Source organism: Cherax quadricarinatus, chromosome 14 (assembly GCF_038502225.1).
Source record: "Cherax quadricarinatus isolate ZL_2023a chromosome 14, ASM3850222v1, whole genome shotgun sequence".
Taxonomy (NCBI): domain Eukaryota; kingdom Metazoa; phylum Arthropoda; class Malacostraca; order Decapoda; family Parastacidae; genus Cherax; species Cherax quadricarinatus.
This window is the reverse complement of record NC_091305.1, coordinates 26482260-26491437: the sequence shown is the minus strand read 5'-3', so window position 1 is coordinate 26491437 and position 9178 is coordinate 26482260.

Genomic DNA, 9178 nt, shown 5'->3' with positions numbered 1-9178 from the left:
GTATCCTCCTGTGTAAAAACTGAGAGGAAGTATGTGTTAAAAATTCTACACATTTCCTTATCACTGTCAGTGAGCTGACCCGAGGAACTTTTGAGTGGGCCTATCTTGTCCCTGATCTTACTTCTGTATACCTGAAAGAATCCTTTTGGGTTAGTCTTCGATTCTCTTGCAACTTTAACCTCATAATCTCTTTTTGCTTTTCTAATTCCCTTTTTTATTTCTCTCTTTAACTGAATATATCGATTTCTCAATTGCCCCTCTCCTCTTTTGATTTGCCTATATATGCCTCTCTTTTGACCAATCAGATATTTTAATCTATTGTTCATCCATTTAGGATCATTTTTGTTTGATCTGATTTCCCTATTTGGAACATAATTTGACTGAGCAGCTAGAACTATGCCCTGGAAAGCATCATATCGGCAACCATCACCACCTACCTGACCCTTAGTCAGGTCATTCCAGTTCAGCCCACCTAAGTAATTTTTCAGTCCTATGAAATCAGCCAAGCGAAAGTCAGGGACGGAGACTTGATTGCCATTATTAGGGGAATTCCATGATATATTAAAACTGAGTGATTTGTGATCACTTTCCCCAAGCTCATCATTAACCTCAAGATTATTAATTAGTGTTTCCCTACTGGCAAGAACCAAGTCAAGGAGGTTATTTCCCCTAGTTGGCTCTGTCACAAACTGTTTTAAAAAACAATCCTGGATCGTATCAAGAAAGTCACCTGACTCTAAATTTCCTGTCAAATTGCTCCAGTCAATCTGTCTATAGTTGAAATCTCCCATTAGCACAACATTTTCGTATGTAGATGCCTTACGAATTTCGTCCCATAGAAGTTTACTGCACTCCCTATCAAGATTTGGGGCCCTGTAAATCACACCCAAAATTAGTTTTTCTCGGCCCTCGAGAAGCTGTAACCAAACAGATTCAGTGGCTGACGCTTCTAATTTAATATCTTGTCTAACACAACAATTTAAATTGTCTCTGACATACATCGCTACTCCACCACCTTTCCTGTTGACCCTGTCAGTGTGGAATAATTTATAGCCTTGTATGTGACATTCAGAGGGCATCTCTCTATCTTTCAGATTGAGCCAGGTCTCTGTTATAGCAATAATATCTATGTTTCCTGCACTTGCAATTAATCTTAGCTCATCTATCTTATTTCTTACACTCCTGCTATTAGTATAGTAAACCTTAAGGGAGCTAGTCCCTTGCTGCCCTCTGCTGTCCCCCTTTGTTTGCTGACCTGATCTATTGTCTTTATTTATAACTTCATGCTGAATGCCTTTTATACATTTACTGTTTCCAACCCAAGTGTTGCAACCTGCTTGTTTCCCACACACACCCATACCTCTATCTTCCATCAGTTTAAAATCATAGGCATTTCACCAATGGCCTTCTCAATCGAGTCTGCAAGTGCTACCACCCCAGCCCCAGAGAGATGTACCCCATCCCTTGCATACATATCATGTTTGCCATAAAAGTTGTTCCAGTTGTCAATGAATGGGATTGCAAGTTCCTTGCAGTATCTGTCTAGCCAGAAATTTACACCAATTGCCCTAGACAACCATTCATTTCCTACTCCCCTTCTAGGCAAGATGCTACATATGATTGGGATCCCTCCCTTAGACTTAATGAAATCTATAGCTGACCTGTACTTATCTAGCAGCTCTTCTCTCCTACCCTTCCCAATATCATTTCCACCAGCACTGAGACAGATAATGGGCTTGCTCCCATTACCTGACATGATATTATCCAGCCTGTTGACAATGTCCCCAACACCAGCTCCAGGGAAGCACACTCTATCTCTCATCTTCTTATTCCTATTACAAAAAGCACAGTCAATGTATCTTACCTGAGAGTCACCAACCACAAGAATGCGCTTACCTCCATTAGCAGGGGCAGTAGTACCCTTACCTTCACTGGCCACTGAAGTACATTCATCCTGAAGAACAGAGAAGCGATTTCCTACCTTCAGATCTTCACTCTTAACTTTCCTTACTCTGATGCGCCTTCCATTACTGTGAACTACTCGCCACTTGTAGCAGGTGCTGGGCTGCTCCTCACTGCTGGTAGCCGTTGCTGCCTCCCCAACTACAGCCTCCCCACAGCGAGAGACAGACTGCACCGCGCAATTTACTTCGAGATTTCTCCCGATGACTGTACGAGCCTTAGTGTGTTGGCACTAATAATAATAATTAATAATAAACGCCATTTCACTCTGTGAAATGGCGTTTATTAATTATTATTATTATTGTAGTAATATTTAGGGAAGAAAACTGAGCCTGAAGTGGGGAATGGAAGGAAATCGGATTCTATGCAGCGATACTAGGTTCAGTTCCTCGGCACATCATCATAAAGATTATTATGATTATGATTATTATTATTATTATTATTATTATTATTATTATTATTTATCTTTACGATGTGCCAAGACATTTCTCACGAGCGAAGTGATATCCCTTGTCACGGTGGCTCGCTTGTTGACATCGTGGCTTCAGTGTTTGTCTTGCTTCTGTCGTGGTTTTGAAAATGTACATGTTTATCGAGTACGTTTCGGTCGTGTGGAAACAACGTCGGGGTCATGAATTATTATTATAATAAAAAAAGAAGCGCTAAGCCACAAGGGCTAGTCGGTGTCATGAAGTGCATGGATGGGAAGCAACTAGATTAATTCCAAGAGCCCATCCTCGGCATCATACCCACTTTTTCACATGCTTTTGTTTAATCCACAAATGCAGCAATCTGTTTCTTACCCATATCTAAGTACTGTTTACTTATATGCTTCAGTGTAAACACTTGGTTTACACATCCCCTACCTTTCCTAAATCCTCCCTGTTCCTCTGTTCTGATTTACTCCTCTTTCATTTATAGTTTTATTGTATACTTTACCAGATATAACCAACAGCCTTATTCTCTTATGATTCTCAGTTGATCTCTTATTCCTTCTAATATACAAATTATTATATTCATGCGGGAGCACTAAATCAAGTTGCAGGCTAGTATGTGGGTGAGGCAGTCGCCAGAAATTTAAAACTACAGTTTTCGAAGTTTTTAATTAAGATTTTGTCTACAAATTTCATGGTGAGAGAGAACAGGATGAATTTCCATCAATTTCAGCTGCCAGTTGATCCCTTTCTCGTTAAAATTCAATGATTTTCTGACACATAATCAAGAAGTCTAAACAAACTGGATCACTTCTGGGGGATTTCTTGCCCTAGAGGTGAGCATTTCTTCCAGCCACTTATTATTTCTCTATATTTAATACAGTATATCCTCTTCAAGGGGGGCTCCTTGGTGTGGTGAAGAGGCTCTTGGTCTGAGGAATAAGACCTTTTGGCCTCCTTCCTCAGACCGAACCTAATTACCCCCCAATCCCCCCTACCCTATCCCATCCTCCCTTTTACCCTTTCCTTCTCCTTATCCCTCCCCTATTACCTTCCTCTTTTCGGCCTTTGGGATTCTTCCCACAGGCAATCTAGTTCCTAAGGGGGAAGGGTACCGGGGTCCATCTCATTCCATTGAGGTCCTTAGTGGTGGTGTAGTTTGCCGTGGAATCTGGATCACCTGGAGATGTCCCGATCCCTCTCCGGTCTCCCCGGGGGTGACTTTGGGTGTCTTTCGGGTGACGGGTGTATCTTTGGAGGCTGCCTGTCAGTTTTCAGGGGGTGGTGGCCAAAGGAGGTATGGCAGGTGTCCGGCTGCCCTCTCTTTTGTCCACTGAGGTGGCTCGGTGGACATGAGGTTGCTATTCTCGATTGCTGGTTTAATGGCATGAAGGGTAGGGTATGGCACGGGTTCCATGGCACATCTGCACTACTTGTGTTGCTGAGGTACTCTTGGGTGTGGAGGGGGGTTTATGGCCCTTTTTTGCCTCCTAGGAGCTATTCCTCCATGTTCCCCCCTTTTTTATCTTTCCTTTCCTCTTTTTCTAAAAAACAAACAGAAAGAAGTGATCTAACCAAGGAGTCCCCGATTCATGAACCTACTCCCCCTGGGCCCCTTCTTGATGCTGCACCCTGTTCTGACCCTGCCTCGTTTTTTGACCACTCTTCAGACACTTCTAATGCCCTTGTACCTCTTGCTGGTGCTGTTTCATCACACGCTTCAGGTACTAAGGTTTTGACTGGCTCCTTTGATAGTCTGACCTCCGCTCTTCTTTGTGCTTCCAGCCTCTCTCTCTACTGTGCGGCAACTTTCGAATCTCCAGCCCGTCCCACGTCAGACCAACTCCAGTCCCACTCCTAAACGCCCATGACAATTGCCTGATGATACTTCTTCGCTTCCTTCTCGTTCTACTCAGAAAAGACCGGCACGTCACGCACTCCCTTTCCATGCTCAGTTTCGGATTGCACAATGGACTAAATTCTTTAAGATCAACTTCCTCTGCTGTCTATCTTTCCGACCACAGTATTGGCAAGGTGCTCCTACGTCATGTTAGCAGAGATACATCCTTTCATGCTCTCAAGAGTGGTACATGCATCATCACTGTCAGAATGCTAACCAAGCTCATGACCTTTCTCTTTTTTCAAATATCGATACTATTCCTGTCACTACTGAAAAACATCATTCCCTCAATTCTTGTAGTGGTACTGTCATTCTGCCCCATACCATTCATTGTCCAACAGAATTTCCAGACATGTGGCAATGACATTCTAGAACAGCTGGAACTCCAAGACCTCCCAATCCTCAAAGTAGATGCTTGTGTCCTCCCTGCCCACAGGCAGAGATGATACCCTTGCAATGTAGCTCAATTAACTTTCGACTGCCGTGAACTCCCATCCTCTGTTTATATAGCGGGACATCGTTTACAAGTTCGAAAGGTGACCCCTAAACTGCAACAGTGCAGAAATTGCTGGCATTTTGTTCATCCAGCGAAATATTGCAGGTCTATAGCCAAATGCCCAGTCTGTGGTGCCGATGACCATTCCAATACTTCTTGTAGTCTACCTCCCTCTTGCCTTAATTGTCATGAGGCTCACCCATCTTACTCTTGCCGTTGCCAAGTTTACTTAAATAAGTGAGAAATCCTTTGCCTCAAAGAGACAGAGGTTTCCCTTCATGCTATGGCGGTTTCTCATCTACACCTCGTGTTTCTAAATGTCCCCCCACCTCTGGGGTCCCATCTTCTGCAGCCTCCTCTGTGGTTACCCCTTCCATAGTCACTCCTGTCTTTCTTTTGCTGTCCTGGGCTCAGAAGTCTCTACCTCAACACCTCAGTCTGTTCTCACTTCATGTTCTCCCTCACATGTTCCGGTATCGACAAGACCTCATACAATACCTCCTCCCAATAGCTCCTCTGCTCCTCAGAAGTCCAAAAAATTCCCATTGCTCAACTCTCTCCTAACCTCTCCTTTCCTTCTACCTCCACAGTTTACCTTTCCAATCTCTGTACTTGGTTCTTCACTTCTCACTGGCTCTGTTATGAGTGTGGATGCTCACCCTCCTCGTACTGTACCTTCCTCCCCAGTCCTCTCCCAGGTTTCTTCCTCTTCTGCCCCCTCCCAGGTTTCTTCCTCTTCTGCCCCTCCCAGGTTTCTTCCTCTTCTGCCCTCTCCCAGGTTTCTTCCTCTTCTGCCCCCTCCCAGGTTTCTTCCTCTTCTGCCCCCTCCCAGGTTTCTTCCTCTTCTGCCCCCTCCCAGGTTTCTTCCTCTTCTGCCCCCTCCCAGGTTTCTTCCTCTTCTGCCCCCTCCCAGGTTTCTTCCTCTTCTGCCCCCTCCCAGGTTTCTTCCTCTTCTGCCCCCTCCCAGGTTTCTTCTTCTGCCCCCTCCCAGGTTTCTTCCTCTTCTGTCCCCTTCCACACTTCTTTTCCAGTTCCCTCTGCCCTTTCGTCCCCCCTACTTTGGTACAGTTCATTGCTGTCCCAATCTTTACTCACCCTCCTCCTTCCATCTCCATTATTGTCTCCCATACGTCTTTGTCTTCTGAAACACTTGAAGCTATATCAGAATATATTGAAGAGACTAGACCATCAATGGACACTGCTCCACCTCCTGTTCCTCCTCTTCTCTCTCCTCCATCTGCACAACTCCTATCTTCGCAGCGTCCCATTCCTTTGCTGCTTGAACATTTTCCGCTGCTGCCACATGTGGACTTTTCTAACCCCTCTAGTCTGTAGATACTTTTACCTGCAGATTTCTTTTATCTTTCTCGTTACCAATCATGGCCTATTTACAGTGGAATATACGTGGCCTCAGAGGTAATCGGGGTGAGCTTCAGATGTTGCTCTCCCGGTTTTCCCCTGTTAGTGTTTGCTTACAGGAACCAAAATTACACTCTGCTGTTATCCACCCTATTTCAGGCTATGATTTATTGTATTCTTTGGATCCTTTTTCTGATGGAACCTTAAATGAAAGTGCCCTTCTTATATGCACTGATATTCCATATTGTCAGCTATTTGCTCATACTTCACTGCATCACACTGCAGCCCGTATCAACTTGAATAAGTGGTATACAATCTGTTCTTTGTATCTCTCTCCTTCTCAGGCATTATCTATTCTAGATGTTGCCTTTTGTCCTTACTGCCACCACTTTTGTTACTTAGCGATTTTAATGCCCACCATTTCTTCTAGGGGAAGGGGTCTCACTGTGACTCCCATGGCATTCAGTTAGAGGCTTTTCTCGCTTCTCACCCCCTCCATGTTTTAAATACGGGCACTCCCACCCATTTTGATCCTCGTACTCAAATTCTCTGTTGCATCGATCTCTCGGTCTGCTCTTCCTCCCCTGCACTAGACTTTACCTGGTCTGTTCTCCCTCACTTACATGACAGCGATCATTTTCCAATCATTCTTACTTCTTCATATTCACCACCTCTTCATACCCCACGCTGGCAATTTGATAGAGCAAATTGGGACCTTTATTCACAACTGCTTTTAGTGAGGTTTCTTCTTCGTCCTCTGTTGAGGAGCTTTTACACCTCTTCTCGCCCTCAGTTTTAACAGCAACTTCTCATTCTATACCCCAAACCTCAGGCAGGCATTCTCAGAAGTACATGCCTTGGTGGTTTCCTGCCTGTGCTCGGGCAGTACGTTTGAAAAGTGCTGCATGGGGCAGGTACTGGTACGATAGAACCACAGAGAGACTTCTTGATTTTAAGCAGAAGTGAGTGGTCGTTCGCTGTGTCATCTGTAACTCCAAATGCACAGGTTGGCAGGATTGTTTCCACCATCTGAGTGCAGTCTGGAAAAAAGTACAGAAACTGAGTGGTAAATACTCTCCCTACCCGGCTCCTGTTCTATGGGTTGCCGGCGCTGTATAGCCCTTTTGGCTTAGCGCTTCTTTTTGATTATAATAATAAATACGGGTTGCCGGTGTTGATATAGCAAACTTTCTTGACATTGCCATTATTATTATTATTATAATCAAGGGGGAAGCGCTAAACCCGGAGGATTATACAGCGGCGGGGGGGGGATGTGGAAGGCATTCAGGCTTAATTCGGGGAACTGGAGCACAGATCCAATTCCCTAAATCAAGAGCCCCTCACCAACATCAAGGAACCTTCCTTGAGGGGTTGACATTGCCATTGAAACTGGTAATCATCTGGTCCGTGTTTCTCAGGGGCTCCATCTATGCCCCTCATTTCTTTCCTCAAAGTCTGCCAGAGAGTTAGTGCCCTTAGACTTTTCTTCTCTCAAAGAAGAATCTTATGTGCCTTTTACACTTCTGGAACTGAAGGCAACACTCTCAGCTTGCTGATCATCGGCAGCTGGGCCTGACGGCATTCATATTCGGATGTTACAACATTTACATCAGTCAGCCCTTGCAGTCCTCTTATGACTCTTTAATCTTATTTAGTCACAACGAGTTCTTCCCCAGCTGTGGAAATCTGCCATTGTTCTCCCTTTCCGCAAACTGGGTACTATGGAACATGATGCCTCCCACTATCGTCCCATTGCTCTTACCAGTGCAGTTTGCAAGGTGATGGAACGTCTGGTAAATCGACATTTAATGTGGTATCTAGAGATACACAACAGTCTCTCCACTAGTCAATATGGCTGTCGTAAGGGCCGTTCTACCATTGACCCCTTACTACACTTGGATAACTATGTTCATAATGCCTTTGCAAATAACCACTCAGTTGTTGCCATATTTTTTGACCTTGAGAAGGCATATGACACAACTGTGAGGTATAATATTTTGGCCCAAGCCCATTCCTTAGGCCTCCGAAGCAATCTACCATCCTTCCTTAAGAACTTCTTAACCGACAGACATTTCTGTGTTTGGGTTAATAATATGCTCTCCATGGACTTTGTCCAAGCTGAAGCTGTTCCCCATGGATGTGTTCTGAGCACAACCCTTTTTCTCCTTGCTATAAATGATATGGCCTCTCTTCCATCCAATATTTGGTCATCACTCTGTTGATGACTTCGCTATAGCTTGTGCAGGCGCTGACTGTCACCTCATTGTAGTTTCTCTCCAGCGTGCAGTCAACTGTGTTTCCAGTTGGGCCACCATGCATAGGTTTAAGTTTTCCAGTACTAAAACTCACCAAATTACTTTCACTAGATGTTCTGTCATCTCCGATCATCCATTGTACCTCTATGGCTCACATATCCCAGAACATGATATGGTCAGGTTTCTAGGCCTTCTGTTTGACCATAGGTTATCCTGGAAACTTCACATTACCTCTCTGAAGGTAACTTGTCACAGCCGGCTGAACCTTCTTAAAACCCTCGCTCATCTTTCGTGGGGAATCAAACATTCTAACCCAAAACACACATGCCATACCCAATGCCCCCACCCACCTCTTTACAAACTCCACCCCACAACCACCCATAGTTCCTTATCAGGTCTCCCACTTCCCCAACCCCAACTTACCCCCCCAGACCAGTTTTAGAAAAATTGAAGGTGTGGTATACAAATGCAGACAGAATAACAAATAAGTGCATGGAGTGGCATGAAGGAATCAAGGAGACATCCCCAGACATAAGAGCACTCACAGAGGCCTGGTCACAGACCGGGCCGCGGGGGCGTTGACCCCCGAAACTCTCTCCAGGTAAACTCCAGGTAAACAGAAACAAGACTTATCAGGATGATAACATATGCAATCTTTCCACCCAGATGTCAAATCCTCAGGAAAGATAGAGGGAGGAGGAGTTGCACTGCTCATTAAAAGCTGGTGGGGATTTGAGAAAATGGAAGGAATGGATGGTATGGGTAAAAGGGA